This window comes from Myotis daubentonii, chromosome 3, assembly GCF_963259705.1.
Source record: "Myotis daubentonii chromosome 3, mMyoDau2.1, whole genome shotgun sequence".
Taxonomy (NCBI): Eukaryota; Metazoa; Chordata; class Mammalia; order Chiroptera; family Vespertilionidae; genus Myotis; species Myotis daubentonii.
This window is the reverse complement of record NC_081842.1, coordinates 102,217,381-102,233,842: the sequence shown is the minus strand read 5'-3', so window position 1 is coordinate 102,233,842 and position 16,462 is coordinate 102,217,381. Positions and strand designations below refer to the sequence as shown.

At 39.8% G+C, this 16,462-nt stretch overlaps 1 pseudogene; it reads left to right on the top strand.

Annotated features, from left to right (window-relative positions):
- Positions 1 to 8,280: 8,280 nt before the first annotated feature.
- Positions 8,281 to 8,373, top strand: LOC132231963 (U2 spliceosomal RNA; annotated as a pseudogene).
- Positions 8,374 to 16,462: the final 8,089 nt, after the last annotated feature.

Sequence of the window (16,462 nt, the reverse complement as noted above, 5' to 3'; positions counted from 1 at the left end):
GGAGAGAGGTGACAAAACTAGGATAAGCTATGCATGCCTGTCCTCCACTTGGTGTCTCTAGTCTCAACCTTGGCAGTCTCTTCATGACTCTGACCCTAGTCTACTTCCTTCAATCAACATGACACATCATTACCAGATTAATCTACCAGATTAATGTACTTGACTCATCTACCTGATTAATGCTACCTCATTAATTATTCTAAAGCTCAAACTTATAATGTTACTGCCCTCCTCACAAACACTTAAATGTCTCCCTGGCACCTACAGCATCAAATGCAAACTCATTCACCTAACCTTCTTCTCTCTTACTACATAGATGCCCCAAAGTCTCTTTTACACACACTCTGTTATAAGCAAAGCAAATACCATCCTTTTGCCAAACTCAATGATGCCGCCCGCCTCCTTCAATTTACCAGTTTTGTTTCACTGTTTCCTCATTTTAGCCTTTCTTTCTTCTCTACCTATATGATGAATGGTAGTATATGGTGAGTAAGAATTCTGCTGTATGCTTTTAAGAAATATATGAAAAGAAATGAGGACTGAGAGAACCAATAAAAACAGGGCAAGAAGACACATGGTTTAAAATAATTGCAAAATTATTTGATAGATTCTGTACTTATTTTCTTTGTACATCAGTAATGTTATACTCCTGCCAAGAAGCCTCTGTGTCCCATTGATGGACATATTTCTTTCTGGCCCAATGAATAAGACAAGACATATGAAAAAGATTGCTGCATATCCATCCAAAGGAAGGCATGTTATGAACTGCCATTTCCTCATAGTTTAATGCTCTTGTTTTCAACTTGGACAGCAAAATCCATTGGTTAGAATAGCTTAAACTTTTATCTGCTTACATTGGAATTGTGGAGGGATGGAAACGGAACAAATTTAAATGAATAGATTTGGCCAACTTGTGAAAATAAAGGCAGAGTGAATGATAATCCGGATTGAGAAATTCATAAGAGAAAATGAAAATGTGATACAAAAATACCAAAAGATATCTCTACTTACTACGCTCTGTACTGAAATTAGTGAACTTGAGAATTGAGATTCTAAAAATAATTTTAAGAACTTAAATGAGCAAGAATAATTAGTTACAAATATTTTACATGAGAAGTTTTTAACTATAGACAGTAAGTTTGATGGGAGAAGAATTAACATTGGCTCAAGAGAAGAATTTGAAAAATAAGAGATGCTGCAATAACTTATTTGTTCCTTTGTTCATTCATTCATCCATTCATCCATTCATTGACTCATATAAAATTCTGCCTGAGCCACTCAGTCTATGAATGTGGGAGCCTAGAGGTATTTGTGTGTCGGGGCTGGGGGGGAGGACAATTTACCATTTCACATTTATAATTAGAATTTAGGGGTCTTATTAAAAGAAAAAAGGTAAAAAGGGAGAGCAAGTAATCATAATTCTTAATATAAAATTTCATTACAATGGCAAACACATTACAGTACTTATATATAATATAATCCTGGAAAATATCTGACTATTTATATAAAAGTATTTTAGGTTAAACTAGATTATAGAAGAAACACTTAATTTTGAGGATAATAGAGTAAATTATCAGATTTATGGAATTTATTTATTTTGTTGTTAACCTGCACCTGAGGATATTTTTCCATTGATTTTTAGAGAGAGTGAAAGGGAGGGGGAGAGACACACACAGAGAAATATCCACGTGAGAGAGACACGTCAATTGGTTGCCTGTCGCATATGCCTTGACTGGAATTGAACCCAGGGCTGGCTAGGGCTATGGAAATTATTTAGGTTGAGTGTGAGGAAAGTAAGTGTGTATAAAACGCTTAAATGCATTTTCTCATTAAGTCTTGTATAATAAAAATGAAGATAAAATGAGAAAATGTAATTGCTCTGTATGAAATAGTATTCTGAAAGTTTAGGATTAAAGGGTATTATTAAATTAGACTTCTTAGGCAGAGCAATATAGAATACAAGCCAGTCTCATTATTTGGGTTGATGTTTGACTTTACTTAATTACACAAACTTCATGCATGTCAGAGAATAACAGACTGTGACCTTATTCCAGAACTATTCCAGAAACCAAGACACCTCTGCTTCATGAATTGCTTTAAGTGTTTTGCACCTCTTCTCTAGTTGTATTTTTGTTTGTTTTTGTTTTAAGTCTGTACTTGTTTACTGAAGCGCATTAAAATAAGGAGAAAGTTGAATTGGTACTCTTCACAATAAAATCCTTCTAAAGTCATTTTAAGTATTTGTCATTTAGAATAGTCCTTATGATAATGAAATAAGACTCAGGATAATCAATTATAACTATATTTTGGATTCCACAAGAAAGTTATAAAAGAGAAACATGGTAATTGGCGTACGACCGCTACCCTTCCCATTGGATAATCAGGGCAATATGCAAATTAACTGCCAGCCAAGATGACGGCCGGCAGCCAGGCAGCTTGAAACTAACAAGAGGCTTGCTTGCTTCAGTGACGGAGGACTCCAACGTTCCCCGCCTGCCGCTGCAGGCCTCTGAGCTGCAACTCTAAGCAACTATGTAACAAATATAGAAGCTAAACAAAACCCCAGAAACCTGCATTAGTCTGCCGGGCTTCAGCCAGCAGGATCGCAACATTGTAAGCAAAGGCCAGAAACCTACTTTCAGCAGCGGAGGCCTAAGAGCTGGAGCCAAGCCTCAAAGCTAAAGCTGGCCCAGAATAAAAAAAGAAAAAAAGAAAAAAGGAGCAGTTGGGAGCTTCAGTCACCCACCAGCCTGAAAACAGCCCTCAGCCCCTCACCCAGACTGGCCAGGCACCCCAGTGGGGACCCCCACCCTGAAGGGGGTGTGACCAGCTGCAAACAGCCATCATCCCCTCAACCAGGCTGGCCAGGCACCCCATTGGGGACCCCCACCCTGATCCAGGACACCCTTCAGGGTAAACCAGCCGGCACCCACCCGTGCACCAGGCCTCTACCCTATATAGTAAAAGGGTAATATGCCTCCCGGCACTGGGATCAGCGGAGCCACGAGGCCTCCTGGCACCAGGATCAGCATGACAGGGGGCAGCGCCCAAACCCCCTGATCGCCCTGTGGCTCTGTGTGTGACAGGGAGCGGGGCCACAACCTCCCTATCCACCCTGCTCTGTTCGTGACAGGGGAAGGCGCCTCAACCCCCTGATCACCCTGCGACTCTGTGTGTGACAGGGTGCAGCGCCCCAACCCCCTGATCAGCCCTGCTCTGTGTGTGAGAGGGTGCCATGCCCCAACCCCCCCCCCCCCCCCGCAAAGGGCCCTGCTCTGTGTGTGATGGGGTAGAGCCATAACCTCCCCATCGGCCCTGCCCTAAGTGTGAGAGTGCGGTGCCCCAACCCCCTGATGGACCCTGCTCTGTGCGTGACGGGGCAGCGCCCCAACCCCCTGATTGGCCCTGCTCTGTGCCTGACAGGGTACAGAGCCCCAACCCCTCTGATGGGCCCTGCTCTGTGAGTGACAAGGGGCAGTGCCCCAATCCCCTGATTGGCCCTGCTCTCTGCGTGACAGGGGTATGGCCGCAACCTCCCCATCTACCCTGCTCTGTGCATGACAGGAGGCGGCGCCCCAACTCCCCAATCGGCCCTGCTCTGAGCCCGACCAGGGGCTGCACCTAGGGATTGGTTCTGCCCTCTGTCACCCGGGAGCAGGCCTAAGCCAGCAGGTCGTTATTTCCCGAGGGGTCCCAGACTGCGAGAGGGCACAGGCCGGGCTGAGGGACCCCCCTAACGCCCGAGTGCACAAATTTTTGTGCACCAGGCCTCTAGTTTGTTTATAATTATTTATCCTTCATTGATTAACAACAGCATAGTGTCTATGATATATCAGGTATTGCATCAGTCTGTGGGGCCAAAAAGTTAATCAAGACACATGCTTGGCATTAGGGTCGCATCATCGACAATTCTTAGCATTTTCCTATCATATGAGATATTGTTGTATTAAATGTACATCACTAGTTTTCACAAATTTTTAAGACTTTAAAATATAGTTTATGTAATTTTCTCTCTGGAGATAAAAAAAAAAGTCATAAAACTACCTAGTTCAATTGTTCAATGTGAGGGTAGGGTAAGATTCTGCTTTTAACTTCCTGGACGTGTACTTAGTGACCCCACACCTGTGATCTCTGAGGCATTCAGACAAAAAGAAGGTGGGGGTGGGGGTCCTTGTGCTAGGCTCACCCTTGCCCTTTTTTAACCTTCCAAATTATTGCTTCCCAAATTATCAGTGTCTTACATATATAAAGTGATTTTATCTTTTAAAAATCCTTTTATATATTTTGTGATAGACATATTAAATATTCATTTTGTGATATTTTATTTCAGAGTCAGAATATAACGCAGGTATAACACACCTTTTGCAGAAGAGAACAAAAATGAAAGAAATAAATTTAGGTTCCCTCTCCTTCCTGGGGATATGTAAAGCAACTGGTTTCCAGCCTGAGAACACTTATGAAAATTCAATATAAGATCTTTATGCATCTCATGATTCCAAGCTATTAAATACAACCACACCAATGAATAATTGGATTAGAATATGGCCTTATTGTAGCTCACCTCAAACCCAACCCAAACTGAAGTCCACTTCTCATCCACAGAAAGGGATTTTTAGCCAGGGCACAAACTGGATTAAGTTCAAGAACTTATTTGTTCATTTACTCAACAATTTCTTTTGGAGTATTTACAATGGTCTAGGTACGGAGAATATAATCTTGGGCAAAAACAGACACTGTGAACCTCATAGTCCAGTGAGGGACAAAGATAGAAATAATTTCAGAAATAAACATGAAATGATACTTTAATAAAATCTATGGGAGCTACATGGTTTAATGAAGGCCATGAATAGGCAGATTTGATCTACTTAGGAGTCAGGAAACACATTCATGTGTAATGATGATTGAGCTCAAATCTGATGAAAGAGTGGGAGCAACTAGTCCAAACTCGGGAGAATGTGAAAATGGTCTGAATGGTTGGGAGAGAAAGCAAGGAGATGTGGTATAAGGTAAGTCTGAGAAAGGAATCAGACCATTTATGGTTTTATATGTTATGCTAAGTTGTGTTGTGTTGTGGCTCTTAAAAGCAATGGGAATCTATGTATGTAGTGTTTTAAGACAATGGCTTGTTTTTGTTGTTAGTTTGTTCCTTTTTTATTTGTTAAGGATATGAGATAAGTGCTTACATGTATATTTTAAAAAGATCACTCTCCATATAGTGATGACAATAGATTGGAAGGGATAAATAGATGCAAGGTGACATGAACTATGGTGGTAGAAAGAAGAGCAAGTTAATTAAAAGCTCTCAGGCTCATAAACTTCTGTCCCCAACTTACAGGCTTCTCCAAATGAGAGAAAGGTCAGTTTTGAGTCATCTTTTGTTATGCAAACCAAAGAGTCCCACTCACTTTAGGGCACGTGGTCAGAGGAGAGAACAGGGAAGTGACACAATGACCTCGCTGCACATTCCAAATCTGTTCTTTAATTTTTAAAACTTAGAAGCTCATAGCCACCACAGTGGCTTAATGGAATCATTCCCAATGGATAAGGAAATGTCATCCATTTGCCTCCCCAGACTCCTCTTGGATATAGGCCACTTTCTACAAAGAGTGGCTTGGAGCCATGCAAGTTTCAAAGGAAATTGGCCTTTCAAAGGGGCATACGAATAGATAATGCATATTGCCATCATAAAATATCTAATGAATATTAAGGGTGGCTTTCATTTGTGATGATTGAAATGAACTCGTTCCCTCTTTAGGATGCTGGAAAATTTTCCTCCCTGGAGAGATCTAATGGATTTGTGGCATTCTGAATGATTTGGCAAGAAATCAGAGGTACCTGCACAGCCATCTGCAAAGGGCACTTCATTCCTAACATGTGATTGTCACCACCACAAAATATTTTCTGTAAGAACCTGGAATGACTGATGCAACCCACTGTAAGTCATGCAAGGTGTCAACTGAAAAACTGGAAAAAGAAGTGGCTAAAGACACCACAGCTTTAAAAAAAAAATTGACTTGTAGAGAGGGTTATTTCCTTTTAGAAAATAAATATAGATGCGCCACCTGCAAGAAATTTAGATCAGCTGCTTGTGGGAAGGGCAATCATATTTTGAGGCCACTGAGAACTCCTATAGCTCTCTGTATTGAGTAGATTAAACTGTTCCCATACAGTGGTAATATATCACAAAGAGCAGTAACAGGAATACAATATGTTTTAGCAGTTAATGGTACAATTTCCAGTTAAAACAATATTCTTAGAGTTTCTTTGACCAGTTCCCACTTTATGTATGCTATTTTTGATAAGTTAGTTTTTTCCTATTTGCTGAATCAATATCTTTCAGAGCTTTATAGGATTGAAGAGGAAAATTAGAGGCAAGAGTTCCATGGAGCTTTGCTAGCTCTGTGGGCCTGGTTAACATTCTGAAAAATGCAAAAATAATCTATGAACACAACAGTTGAGGATTAAAATAAAAATTTACTGTCACTTTTAAATTTGATGTATACTTGGAAGGAAAATGAAGCAATAATCCAAAGCAGCAATTATCCAAAAGGCATTCAGATTTTACTATGGAATGTGGCAGAGAATCTCTTCAGAGAAAGTAATTTTTAATGCTAAATGTTTAACACTTGAAGTAAAAAGTGTTGTTGGAGGAGTGTTTTCCTTTGTGTAATGAATCCGTGATCCTGCTGCTTATGTCATGAGCTAGATACACTGAAGGAAGGTAACCCAAATTTCTGCATCCTTTATATAGGAAGAAATTATTACCATAATTTAAGACAATGAATTCCTCTGACACTGGACAGCAGAGTTTGATTCATTGGGGACATTTTTCTGGCTATTTGACTTCCATTGGATGGGAAACTTCTTCATTTGTGAAGATGCTGGATTAAAGGACAAGTCAGATGGTATAGGCTATAATTTCCTTATCCTATCTAATAAAAGGTTAATACGCAAATTAACTGTCACTCTGTCACAAAGATGGCGGTGCCCATAGCCACAAGATGGTGGTGCCCAGTCTCCTCAGCCTCTCCAGAGGGCAGGCCTCTGGCCAGAGGCTGGCTGGGGCACATGGGATTCTGGGGCGGCATCACCCCAGCCACGAGCCCCACCGTCCCATGTGCCCCGGCCCATGGAGGGAGGGTGAACCCCCCTGAACAAATTTTGTGCACTGGGCCTCTAGTCTATAGAATAAATAGGTAAGTCTAGATGGACATAGACCTTTTCAGGGATAAATATTCATGAATCAACTTTGTGAAGGAATAAATAGCAGTTGTGGATTATATTAAGCCATCATCTGGGGGGATAGGAGAACCTGATTCCCATGAAAATATTTTCAGACTCAGAGACTTATATTTTAAGAGATAAATTGGTGAACACCTTTCATTATCCATATTTTATAGTAAGTAGACAAGAGGCGATGTGTAGTGTTCTTCTGATTTGGATGTCTTGCCATTGCACACTCACTAGAATGCAATCCTGCTTGGATGTGAAAGGCTGACATAGTTATATTTATAAGGCAGAACTCAGGAGCTCATTTTCAATGAGAATCAGAGGCCTTTGGAAGCCTGAAAATTTGAAGGAAAGAAACGACGTTAGAAGAAAGAATTACAACACATCTGCTGATTCCAAATAAAACAATCTGTTTCACAGTTTTGTTAGAATATTATGTTCTGAAACTGTATTTGTCAATGCGTGATTCCATGAACCAACTCCAACAGAAACACCTAAGGCATCTGTTACTAAGGACTGCCTACTCCAGACTTAACCGAATCAGAATTTCATCAAAATTTGAGAATCACCTCTGAATCAGAGAAAACTATTCATCAGTCCCTGATTTTCAATTTCATCTTCACCTATCCAGAAGTCTTCTTGATATATATATATAATTCCACAAGTTATTTAATCTAATAAATACAGCAACCCTATAAAGTAGATAATTCAATTTTCCAAATGACGCCACAGGACTCTGAAGTTTGAGGAAGCTGGGATTTTAGTCACAGTCTTCTGAATTCTATTCCTATAGAATAATCGTCACCTTAGGGACCTCACACTGACCACACTACAAAGAAATATACAGGGCAGCCGTCAGGAATTCTCAGTACTCAAGTCCCTTATGATCAGCCTGTACAAAAGTATACAAAGCCTCTATTAGGTGCAGCTGATAAATCCCCAGAGATTGTTCTGTGCTTTCCAAATTGACTTGGTTAAACTCCCATCACAGAAAGTTTTGGGACTTCTGACAATCAGAGTAGAAAAATCCCCAGGTAAACCACCAGGCCAATTGCTTCTCGGCCTTTTGGCTAAGATCAAGTGTAGTAACCACCAGGCCACTTACAAGACTTTATAAAATGCTTTTGAATATAAATAGCCCTTAGGATTATCTATACTAATAAAAAAGTAATATGCTAATTAGACCAGGAGACCTTCCAGAGACCTTCCAGATATCCTTCCCCTGACAAGGCCGGGGGCTTGGCCAGCCTGCAAACCACCCCCAAACAGCCCTCAGCCCCTCGACCAGGCTGGCCATGCCCCCCAATGAGGGCGTGGTTGGCCTGCAAATGGCCATCAGCCCCTCGCCCAGGCTGGCCCCACCCCCAAGGGGACCTCCACCCTGATCTGGGACCCCTTTCAGGGCAGAGCAGCTGGCTCCCACCCATGCACCAGGCCTCTATCTGTACTAATAAAAGGGTAATATGCTAATTAGATTGGATGTCCTTCTGGACAAAGCCATGGTGGTGGGGCCAAGGCAGAGGCAGTTAAGGGTGATCAGGTTGACAGGGGATAGCAGTTAGGGGGATCAGGCCGGCAGGGGAGGGAAGTTAGAGGGATCAGGTCAGCAGAGGAGAGTAGTTAGGGGGATCAGACCGCAGGGAAGGGCAGTTAGGGATATCAGGCTAGCAGGCAAGCGAGTGGTTAGGAGCCAGCAGTCCCAGATTGTGAGAGGGATGTCCAACTGCCAATTTAGGCCCGATTTCGCAGGGATCGGGCCTAAACTGGCAGTCGGACATCCCCCAAAGGGTCCAGTATTAGAGAAGGTGCAGGCTGGGCTGAGGGACACCCCCGCCCTGGGCACAAATTTCATGCACCGCTCCTCTAGTAATAACATAATCGTTATTTTCTTTAGTAACTGTAAAAATAAAACATGATTTTTCTTTAGTGGGTCATTGTTGGGTTCTTTCAAGCTTAACATTCAAGCTGGATTAAAATCAATTTATCTGACTCCTTTGTGCAACTTTCTTCAATTTAGGGGAGCCTCATTTATTTTCTATACTGCTGTTTTTCAACCCTCTCTTCTGCTAACTCCTCCATATTAGTAAGGATATTTTAGTGGATTGTCTTCCTATAGTCCCAGTAGCCATGGAATTCTCTGGAAACACTTCTTTGTGCACTCAGGCCCCTAATGCAGCATTCTACCCCATCACTGAAGAGCAAAAGTCATTCCCTCTGTCAGAGGGTCAATGAAAATACACAGTTTTGATAATTATTCAGTTCAATTACTTTAGTAGGAGTTCCCAATATTATTTAGTCATGAAGGTTAGGTCCTAACATATTTGAACCAAGCCAATGTGTTTGAAAGGAATCTCAAGATAGTGTGTATGTGTGCATGTGCTTCTTTGCGTCAGATAACATTAACATAACTTAAAAATGTGAAAAAGCTTTAATTTGATTAATCATTGCCAAACTTCTTCTGCCCTTATCTTTATTCTAAAGTAATAATTTTTAAGTGGCTTTATTTGGTGGTAGCTATGTATGATGCAATACATTTTTAAAAATATTCCTTTAAATGTCAGAATAGATTGTGTGAAATGAAGATCATTGGTGTTAAATGGTAAAAAACAAAATGAAACAAAACAAAACAAACAAACAAAAAAACACACTTGATGATTTTGAAATATTTCTGCTAAACGGCTTTTTGAAATTGAGTACTTGCCTTCTGTTTTGTGGTTTTCCTAACAGTCTGTAACTTTTGGATATCCATATTCACCACAATTAGAAATTTTTGATGGTTATATTTATTGTGAATTAATTTACTGCAGATGAAAATGATCAAGTGTCTCCTTCAACTAAAATACAACTGAACTTAAATTCAATCATGGGAACTATAGTGAAAATGTGGTTGCTGCCCTTGTCAACCAAAGCAATAGCTTGGCCTTTTATCTGGGCAATTTGTTAGAAAGGGAATGTTAAGTCTTTGCCAGTAACAAAAACAGACTAATACAGTAAGTCAGTCAAGTGAATAAATTATGACACAGTAAAACCTTGACAAAATGGACTAATTCAGGCAAAAGGGTGTCCAGTAAAGCCAAAAGCCTGTTAAATAATAAAGTAAGTTTTCCGAATGCATATGTTAAAAAGTTGACAAATTGATTAGTTTACCTGTTTTTACTTATGTAGACATGTTTGTGTAATTAAAATTAGGTATGAATAAAAAGTTTAATTTCACATAAAATTTTTCTATATGTATTACAGAAATTTTAAGTTTATACTGAATAGGTCTAGTAAATGTGTGCATTCCCCAGTCACTGAGAGTGAACAAATGCACATGGCTGGGGCGTGGCTTAGCTCATGTAGGAACATCACCCGGCAGGAGTCAAAACTGCTCTAGAAAGTCACGCGATGTGATCATGTGCTAATCATTCATGGAACATTGTTTCTGAGTGGTTACTCTTGTATTTAAGTATGTTGTAGATAAGTAGTATTTATTTATGTCGGCAAAATAACTAATGTTTTTTTCCAACTTATGGCCTATTCAGTAAAATATCTTAAAATAACTGAATTAATAAAAAAAAAAAACCTGTTCATTTAATTATAAACAAATCGTGGTTAAAAGCATTTTGAAATAACAGGGTGTTCTTTTTACATATGACAGACGAACCAAAAATTTTGTCTGTTAAATCTGAAGTCTGTTAAATCGAGGTCCAGGAAAGCGAGGGTTTCCTGTATGTGTCATTTCTTTCCATTGTGTAGATATATCTCCCACCCTCCATCCCACTGGCTTGTATTTTGAAATTATACATATCAATATATATTACCAATATAATGGCAGTTATCAATATATATTAAGCCCCTAGTATTCACTGAACATTTTTGCATTTTTAGTGTGGCTAGCGCTGTACTTACTATGATGTTTAGAAGTTTATGCAGTGTGGCATAAGGAAGACTTTTAAGGAAGCGGTCCTGAGTTTGAATTTGGAATCCATGGCACACTCACTCACATTACTGTCTAATGCCCAGCTGCTTCTGTGTGGTAGTGGAAACAGAGCCTTTCCCTGAGACTCCTTGTTAGAGGGTAAAAGATCTTTTATGCAAAGGTACTTAGCTCTCTGCCTGGCACACATAGATGGTAGCTGAGAACCCCAAGAACCAATGATAAAAGGAAAGAAATACACGTATTTTAGAAAGCTGCAACTCAAAACCAGTGAGGCATTTATAGATTTGGGTGTAAATGAAACATTTTAATGAGTTCATTGACTTGCTTTTGAACTTTTTGTCTCTAAACTTCTCAGTATAGTGCCTGGTATAAATGTTAACATTATCAATAGGTTAATGAATATAGATAATTTCCATACACCTTTGAGAAATTCTCTACGATATACACAAATCTAATGGTTCCTTTTCGGCTTCATATGCTCTGTGGTGTGTCCCTTCTGTTTGTCTAGCCCTCACCTCCACTCAATTTCAATTACTTCTCCACTGGCTTTTCAGCCCTTTCAAAGTCTGCACACTATCTGGTAAGTGTGTGCTTGCTATAACTTCTTTAGGGTTGATTTTTGGTTACCCTTCTCTGCCTTCTTTTCTTCTCTGACTTCTATTGAAAAAAAACCCTCTTTTGGGGTCATTGGAAGACAGTGTAGTGAGGCCTTGGAAAAGAATTACAAAACACATAGAAAATGAGAAAGTGGAAAAAGAAAGGATCCCAGAAGAAGGGATGGCACATTCTCTGGTGATAAAACCAAAGTTAATATATTCCAGTGATTACTAAATCCTGAGTGGGGTGCTTTTGGCTTGCAGTTTTCTCCCTAATTTGCTTTTAAGTTTTATTCTGCACAGCGGGTTTGGCCATGTGCTACAGTGGAGTCAGTCAGGCGTGGGTTCAAGTCTTTACTACTTGTTAGCTTTTTTATGTTAGGCAACTTAGCTGTTTTGTGCCTCAATTTCCTCTTTATAAAATAAGGGACAATAACATTGTATTGAGTTGGCAAGAGAATTAAATGATATGCAGTGATCTATAGCAAGTTATCAACAAATATGTGCTCATTTTCCTATTCCAAGAAATCTCTCTTCTTGTCTCATTCTATACTTTACAAATGAACTAAACTAAGTATGTGATGTGGGGAATGCTGGCTTCCTAACATATAAGCCACATTCTCTGACTGTATATACAAACAACTTTTCCTTTGAGTCAGTATTTTGAGAATATCTAAGTTCTCTTAGAGTATCTGCTTTGAAATCAATTGCCTGGGTTAGAAGTAGTCATCTTCTTCCTTCTAACATCCAGACAGTTTATGCAAATCAGATATGTTTTAAATGGAGATATTTTTCAATTCTAGGCACATAGTAAAGCTAAAACATAGTGCTCAGAGAGAAGAGTGGAAAAATGAATGAATGCCAGTGGTTAAGTGCCAGCGACAGCACGTCAATTCTCGGCGGCAGGACAGGTGAAGAAGCCATGAGCCAAGTGTCAGAGACAGCAGGAACACTGCACAGCATTGCTACTCTGAGTTGTTCTGAGTTCATATATTCTTCTAAATTCTTCCTGACTATGCCAGGGCTGGTTCTTCCTTGAACCCTGCCCACTGTACTAACTATTGGGAACTTAGCCCAACTTCCTCCTTTATCCTCTGCTCACTAGTTACAGGTGTTAGGTCCAAGCCTCTCTGCCTGAGGCCGGACCCCCTAGGATGCTGGGTCTTAGACAGAGAAGCCATGAGAGGTTGTGGGTGTATGAGTCTTTATTGCAGAAACTAGTGGCCACATAGTCATTAGACTAAACAGTTCTTTACAGCAGTCCTATATAGGCAGGCAGCCAGACACACCTGCTGGTTAACATGTACATCTTTCCCACAAAGCAGCATTAGTCTCTGCACCCACAGCCATTATCTGAGCAGGTGCCTGCTGCTCCCTAGACTCACCCCCTCACATCGTAGTGGTACCTAAGCTCTTTGCCTCAGCAGCTTCTCTAGCCTCTCTGGCTCAGCAGCTTCTCCTGTCTTCCCTGCCCAGCACACTGGCTGTTCTCTGTAGCCTCACACAGTAACTACCTCTGAGCTCTTTATGAGCTCTTTTTTTAAAAAAATAAATTAAATCTTTATTGTTCAGATTATTACAGATGTTCCTCTTTTTGCTCCCCATAGCTCCCCTCCACCTGGTTCCCATCCCACCCTCTGCCCTTACCCTCACCCCCTGACTGTTCTCATCCATAGGTGTATGATTTTTGTCCAGCCTCTTCTTGCACCCCCACACCCCTTTCCTCCCCAAGAATAGTCAGTCCACTCCCTTTCTATGCCCCTAATTCTATTATATTCTCCAGTTTATTCTGTTCATCAGATTATTTAATCACTTGATTTTTAGATTCACTTTGTCGATAGATGTGTATTTGTTGTTCGTCTTGCATCGCAGCAGCAGCTCTCAGCTCCATCTGAGCTCTCTAGCCTCTCCTCTCTAGCCTACTCCCTGGTCAGTAACTTGTATATTACTCCAGAGACTAAGAAGGCTAGTTGCCAACAGTGACATCAATCATTTGACCATAGAAGGGCACAGCTTACCATGAGATCGCTGTGGCCTTACAGCTGTGTATGATATCTTAGCCTAGGCGCAGAGTGGCCTTGGACAGGCCTCTGTGCTTTAATTGGCCTTGACTATCAGGCTTCTCTGGCGTGGTTCCCACAGTAAGTGTACCAACTCAGCCACCCCATGCAGATATAGGGTATTTTTTTGTTTAACTTTGCTACTATTCTTAATTGTGCCATATTATCTGTTCAGACTTTTCCTATTTTGGTGATTCTACCACTACTGATACTTACACAAATGTCCATTGCAGAGATACAGGGCACCCACTATCAATATACATATCCATGATCCCTCCCAAATATTTCACATATGTTCTTCCTTGGAGAAAGTGTGTTTTTCATGGTAAAAAAAAAAACAAACTATCATACAATACTGATTAAGGCTTCCAATGTGTATTAAATGTCATTTTGTAGGAACCACTAAGTTCAGAACTCCTGTTGTTTGTGTAGCCATAGCTTAATCGCTGTGGAAGAATTTCCATGATGACAGAAAGCTGCACCACATATGACAAATCTCGGCCTCTAGATCCAGTGCTGCCCCAGCTACCTCGGTTTCCTCCGTCAAGCCTCTTCATCTCTGAGCCTTAACTTTCCAAAATTAATTCTGTGATCTTACGTATCCGTGTTCAAGACATCTGTATACACGAGTTTTTCCATGTTTATTTAGGAATAACCTTAATTTAATAACCTCATCGATTTTTGAATTTATTATATTGTGTACTTCATATTTAAAACAAAGGGAAGTCATTTTAATTTCTCCTTCAGTATAATACAATTAGAAACATATACTTTACATATCTGGTTATGCCATAAAACTAATATTTTGGTAACATTGTTGGTTACAGTTTTCAGTAAATTAGACATGTTTTACATTCATCAAATCATTTATTAATTTGTGCCAATACAACATGTCATGTCTCAGGAGATTATGATGAAGTTGCAGAACAGGAAGCAGAATGCTTTAACTGTGTCTTCTTGCTCTCGTGTGAGTCCTATCACTTTAGTAAAGATATGTCACTTGTAAAATGTGCATGCATTTATGTTGCTTGACATACTGAAAACATACTCATCTTCTGTATTTATAATGGAATCTATTTAAACTATTCAAGATTAGAAAAATCCAGAAAGTATGTAGCTTCAGAGTGTCAGAAGTTTGAATTCCATCTGCCCCATTAGAAAGAAGACATTCGCTTGCATGAGAACTGACAATTATCCTCACATTTCATGACCTTACCAGGAAATACACATAAAAGAAGTAACAGCTGTCCTCTAGCATCCTTAGTATTGGTCTAAGTGATAGTATGTTTCTTAACAAGTGTTTTACTTGCATAGGAATAGACATTTCAAGATACAGATATAGACCAATATTTCCAATGAAGATAAAGATAAAGAAAAACTAGTCTTGGATCTCAGATAGCTTGCTACTGGAAAATTAATTTTATTTAATTCATGGTTATGAGATTTTCAACTTATTTTTTTAATTAGTATCAGAATATCAATATCAAAATCATTTTAATTGTTTTTATTATAGTACTATCATTTTTCATTGTGACATTTCCATCCCTAAATAAGGAAGGCATTCTGGCAGGATTGAATTTAATGCCTCTTTTTTTATTCAGGTAACATTATGCAGACAGGAGAGGTCTGGCATAATGTTTTGAACCAAGCTGAGAAAAGAAGGTGATCTTTTCTCCCTCCTTTTTGGTTGTTTCATAGGTGAGGAGATACTGAGGAAGTAGAGAGGTCAATAAGTTTTAAAACTTTTGCAGATTTTCCCCATTCCATATCTCTAATCTATGCTCCACAGTTCAGCCAAACCTTTTATCTAACACGCAAATCTGGTCGTGTTGCTCTCTTGCTTTGGCAACAGTTCTTCCATAGTTACCATCCCATCCAAATGTACACTCCTATTACATTTAAATCCATACTACTTAACATGTATTAGTTTAGTAGGGCAACCATAATAAGGTACACAAACTGGTTTTGCATATTAAGCTTTTATTATATAGGATTTCTATATCTTTCCAGACAAAACAGGAATTTACCCTCTATTCCTACCCTGCTCATGCACCTTGGATTGATACAGAACACATTACATTGGATCCTACTGTCTATTGATTTGCCTTTCTTCCCACTAAACTAATAACTCTTGGGAGGTATTATCCATTCCTCTCCATCTTTAGATACCTGGTAAAGTGACAGGCCCACACTGGACATTTAATAAATATTTGTTAAACAAGTAAGATAGGACTCCTTCCCCATATATTGGAATATGACAAGAATGAGAAGAGCCCAGAAACAGTAACATGCGCTTGTGGGCATTCAGGTCCTGCCCAGTCTTCTCTGCATGACTAACAGAGTGATTTGGCCAAGTCCTCCTCATCAGTGCAAAGGAGTCACAGGAAAAGCCTTAAAGCATTTTAAGGTTTTCCAATCTGGTGGCCAGAGCTGTGATGACTAAAAGACCAGCAACAGACTTCTGCAGGTCCCAGAAGGGTACCTTGTAAGGATGATACTGGGTGGATTCTGTTCACCCACTAATTGCCAGCTGAGGAGTGACCTTTGCTGCCCGAAATGAAGAAGTTGGCTTTGCATGAACCATATGACATACTGACTGGTTGTACCAAGAACTAGAAAAAAAAATCCACATTTTCCCCCTAAGTATTTATCAT